General features: G+C 42.9%; 1 pseudogene; it reads right to left on the bottom strand.

Moving 5' to 3' along the window:
* Positions 1-555: 555 nt before the first annotated feature.
* LOC124617457 lies at positions 556-673 on the bottom strand (annotated as a pseudogene).
* Positions 674-5585: the final 4912 nt, after the last annotated feature.

Genomic DNA, 5585 nt, shown 5'->3' with positions numbered 1-5585 from the left:
AATCCTGAACAAGTGGCATTGATCTCTGCTGCTGCTAGCACGTTCATCCGTAGATTCTCCTTGGGGTGGCCTCCCTTGTCTGGTTAATTGAAAATGTTGCACGTCTGTGTGCTTCCAGGCAGTTCAGTATTCCTTCATAGTGGCTTGTTATTTATGTGAAGCATACAGTACAGCTTCAAAACGTAATCTACGTTAATTATGTACTGCACACACTGGTTCAGATACACATCTCATTTGTAAGTGGGGACTAGTTAATTTGATTTGATTTGTCCATTTAACTCTTGTTTTAGGTCATTTATGTGACCGTTTTGGGAAAAATGCTCATCTAATAGTTTAACTAAAAACTAAACTAAACTCCGCCCGAGCAGGCCATAAGGGGCCAATGTCACCGACCGGCCGCTATGTCATCCACAGCCCACAGGCGTCATTGGATCTGGAGGACCATGTGGTCAACAGACCGCTCTCCCGTCGGTATGTCAGTTTATGAGACCGGAGCCGCTACTTTTCAGTCAAGTAGCTAGTCAGGTTTCCTCATTAGGACTGAGTGCACCCGCTTGCCAACAGCACTCGGCAGATTGGATGGTCACCCATCCAAGTTCTAGCCCAGCCCGACAGCGCTTAACTTCGGTGATCTGACAGGAACCGGTTTCACCACTGCGGCAAGGCCACTGGCGTAATAGATTAACTGAGAAATGGTAGTTGATAGTTAATGTTAGTTTCCGTCATAACATTCATAATAGAATCATAGTGCTAAATCGACTTCTAAAACCAATTAGTCCACTACCTGAACGCACTAAGCTTGAACACATACGCCGGACTCGACATTCGGTATCAATAGTGTCCTGGTATTTTGAAAATGGCGAAATGTCGAAATGTGGCAACTCGATGTGGCATGGACGGCTTCTACAGCCGTCAATAATTTTTTTTTTAAGAACTGACCTCTCGATTATGACCCATAAATATTCGATGGGTTTCATGTCGGGCGATCTGGATGGATAAACAGTTCACTCGAATTGTCGAGAGTGCTCTTCAAACCAGCTGCGAACAGTTGTGGCCCAGCGGCATGGCGCACTGCCATCCCTCACAATCGCATCGTTGTTTGCGAACATAAAATCAGTGAATGGCTGGAAATGGTCTCCAAGTAGCCGAACATAACCATTTACAGTCAAAGATCGGTTCAGGTATACCGTAGTACCCAGTCCATTCCATGTAAACAATGACCACACCATTATGGGGTCACCAACATTTGGCATAGTGCGTTGTTGACAACTCGGGTCCATGGTTTCATAGGGTCTGTGGCACATTCGAACCATAGCATCAGCTCATGCCAGCTGAACCCTCTGTCCAGGCAAAGGGTACAACCAATATAATAACAAGACCAGGAGAGTCGCTACAGCTGTGTTGCGCTTTTAGCAAAGGCACTACCGTCGGTCCTCTGCTTCCATAGCCCACTTATGGCAGATTTTGCCACACTGACGTAGTGGACACATTCGCCGTTCGTTCCAAGTTGATTTATGCGATTATTTCACGCAGTGTTGCTTGTCTCTTAGCACTAGCAAACGGCGCTGCTCTCTGTCGTTAAGTGAAAGCCGTCGGGATCTGCATTATCCATGGTGAGAGGTAATGCGTGAAATTTGGTATTTTCGGCATACTGTTGATACTGTGGACGCTGGAATGTTGAGTTCATTAACGATTTGTGAAACGAAAAGTATCACGCGTCTAGCCTCCGTTGTGCCACCATAGCGATGTCGAAAACCTTGTCACGTGAATCAACTAAGTACAAATGACAGCACTGGCAATGCGCTGACCGTTTATACCTTCAGTTCATGATAATACCACCGAACGAGGTGGCGCAGTGGTTAGCACACTGAAATCGCATTCGGGAGGACGATGGTTCAGTCCTGCGTCCGGCCATCCTGATTTAGGTTTTTCCGTGATTTCCCTAGATCGCTCCAGGCAAATGCCAGGATGGTTCCTTCGAAAGGGCACGGCCGACTTCCTTCCCTAATCCAATGAGACCGATGACCACGCTGTTTGGTCTCCTCCCCCAAACAACCCAACCCCCTCACGATAATACCTCCATTCTGTGTATGTACAAATCGCTAACCCATGACTTTTCTCACGTCAGAGTAAAAAAAATATTTTGATCAAAACGAGAATGTCATTATAACATTGTTTTTCCCGTGCATCAGTTGAAAATTATAATAACTTTCATGTTACAACTGACAAAGACAAATCGGATGAATGTATAATTTTGTATGAGATGTCTCCTTCGTTTCTCACATAGTACAAGAATTAAAGCATTAATGCGAACAAGGAAAACATCAGTATTGGTCGTATTTATTTGAAACTCTTTATTTATTATAGCATGTCGATTTCAATCACAGAGTGGACATCTTCAATGTAGGATTAATTTCCGTTGTCTCACATAAACATGCACTAAATATAACTTCAAACATAGGTTCATTGTGAAGAAAATGCCAAGAGCAGGTAAGAATCTTGAAGGTGAGACTTGAAAGTGGTCAAATCTAACTGAACGTCTCCACTACTGGCGGCAAGATAATATGCACAAATCGCGTACAAACTATATTATCTCGTCCATGGACGTTTTATGCATAGGAAGCATTAGCATGTTTAGTGATTATTAATCAAAGATTTTCTATATCATTGAGTTTAAACTGATAAACAACATTATTTCGAAGAAAGCACCCAATTAAAAAGAAAGTGTAATGCGGTTTTCCCCCTTTGTGATTTGTAGCTGTGTGTCTCTGGTTCGGCTACCCGAATAAGTACAGAATATGTGCAATGACTGGCAGGAGGAGGCAGCTGGATGTGGTAACATTTAAAGGTAATTAGCTCAGATTGCTTTAGAAATTTCTGAGCACGAAAGCTATCACTTGGAAACCGCGGAATGGAAATATTATCGTGAAATCGTTTCGGTGGATATTTCTAGAAGCCAGTGAAAAACCGTTAGAGTTTTTAGGCTGACAACTAAGGAGGAATAAATCGGAGTATGTTTGGATGCAATGAATCTTATGTGACCTATCTTATTTAGAGAATTCGACATTAACTAATTTTATTAATATTTAACATAACGTTTTTCTATTCTATTCTAGGCCATAGAAAACGCAAACCATTTAATAATATTCGGTAGGTACGGTGATTTATGATTTATTTTGATGATCCTACTTTTAATGTACGTCCTTTCCCTTAGTAATTACTTCTTTTTCACCAGGATGGTCGTGAGCACTCGATCGTATTCTTTACATAAAGGAGTTCTCCGTTAGCACAAAAATGCATTTGCAGAGAGGCAGATTTCCGTTAGGACCAACCTAACGGCAACATAACTACCTTGTAGAATTCCATCAGAACTCGCTTCTACTTTTCTCGATTTTATAAAGCAGCCAGCAGAGATGTGCCACGTTCTGTAGTTAATATCCTCCACAATGGAACTCGAGTTAGGCCCAATGTTGTTGAATGTCGTGTACTGGGCGTACATTCACTCAGAGGAATGTTGTCTCTCACATAAAGCGTGAAGTTAACTGTTGGTGATGCATATTTTACATTCAAAATGTATGCCATTGGGAGATGGTAAGAGGCACAAAATGTCGATACCACGCCTCTTTTTCTACTGTCTCTCTCTCTTTCTCTCTCTCTCTCTCTCTCTCTCTCTCTCTCGCACCCTCTCTCCCTCCTGTCTCTCTTCCTCTTTCTCCCTCTCTCCCTCTCTCTCCCTCTCACCCTATCCTTCTCTCTCTCTCTCTCTCTCGCTCTCTCACTCTCTCACTCTCTCGCTCGGTCGTCTCAGCCCTTTGGCGCCTTTCCTAAGAACCGATATAATTCATTTTCTGTCCTCTACTTTTTAACGTAATGTTCTGTTAACCAGTGCAATCTGACGACAAATAGTAGTGTACCCTTTTCCAACAATGTCAGAGCAAAGTATTTGTTTGCTTAGCTACTTTCTAGTCTGTGAGGTACAATTCAGTTATCGAGTTCAAATGGTTCAAATGGCTCTGAGAACTATGGGACTCAACTGCTGAGGTCATTAGTCCCCTAGAACTTAGAACTAGTTAAGCCTGACTAACCTAAGGACATCACAAACATCCGTGCCCGAGGCAGGATTCGAACCTGCGACCGTAGCCGTCTTGCGGTTCCTGACTGCAGCGCCTTTAACCGCACGGCCACTGCGGCCGGCTCAGTTATCGAGTCAAATAAGGTTTATTCATAGTATTACGATTTTTGCACACCCATTCCTCGACACCTATGTTACCGTGATCAACTTCCAATAACCAATGTGCGGACTAGCTGCTCCGACGACAAGCGTAGGCAGGTCGCTGTATGATGATGTAAGGCTATATCGAACGGGATCTCTTTGCGTTCCACTTCACAGATTCACTCTTTTGCCGCTCTCGTATTTCTGTGGTTTACTTATGTAAAAGAAATAATTAAAATCTCTAATTAATTTTCTGTAACAATAGGGTTCCACTTCCACTACAGCGGTGTTCTTCCCTAGTCTGTTCTCCTCCGACTCATATTTATTTTTCTGCAGCCTGTGGTTTATACGGCAGAAGCAGTGTACATTCAACGCCGGTCTCTGTTATTGTTCCGCGGCAAAGATACGTGGAAACGCGGCATGCGCTGTTGGCTCTGTATTGTCTTGAGGGCTGAAGCCTTTTTCGCTCAAGTACGTCACCTACACCACACTCACATTTCGTAGAAACGTCGTGTTCCCGGTACTGTTGTAACATCTCTATAAAGAGGACCCATGTCTACACAGTGAGTTAGCTTTGCAGTGAATCCAGTTTTCGCTTACAATTCCGTAAATTAGACTACTGTTTTGTTACCTCGGGGGCTTTCTAACTGTCTCTATTGTCTGCACGTAGTGAGAAGTCTCTGGACAAACAGTAGAAGTAGCTCTGCTCACATAATGTTGAGCGACGTTCCGCAACGTACGTTGTCTGCGGGCGTCTGCTCATTTTTCAAATAATAGCTTTCAACCAAAATAACGAGTGAAGATGGAATTTTCTGACATTTTTGGTACAGATATAACAAAATGTATGTATGATGGTCATTTTGAGTCAGAATTCAGTTAACATTCAATTTCTCAGAATATATTACTCTGTTTTATTTCGCAAATGACAGACTCAACTACAACATCAGAATTGTCTGCATTTATGTAGCCGGCAGGGGTGGCCGAGCGCTTGTAGGCGCTACAGTTTTGCAACCGCGCGACTGCTACAGTCGCAGGTTCGAACCCTGCCTCGGGAATGGGTGTGTGTGATGTGCTTAGGTTAGTTAGGTTTAAGCATTTCTAAGTTCTACTTGACTGATGACCTCAGAATTCAAGTCCTATAGTGCTCAGAGCCATTTGAACCAATTTTGTATTTGTGTATGTTAGCCATCTTGAAATCTGCTAACTTTGTGTAGTCCGTGCATGTGTTTCTCAAGTAGGATTATTGAAATTTTATGGAGAGTAAGATCTATTTACTCTCTTATTTTGTCTCGAGTTATCTATGTTTTTGTTTACTCGTGATCGATTTTGAAGCTTTAATTCTACGTCCCCTTGCAAAACAAGACACGCTGTC

Source organism: Schistocerca americana, chromosome 5 (genome assembly GCF_021461395.2).
Source record: "Schistocerca americana isolate TAMUIC-IGC-003095 chromosome 5, iqSchAmer2.1, whole genome shotgun sequence".
In the NCBI taxonomy this organism is placed as follows: Eukaryota; Metazoa; Arthropoda; class Insecta; order Orthoptera; family Acrididae; genus Schistocerca; species Schistocerca americana.
Note: the sequence above shows the minus strand (reverse complement) of the source record. Positions and strands in the feature narration are given on the sequence as shown.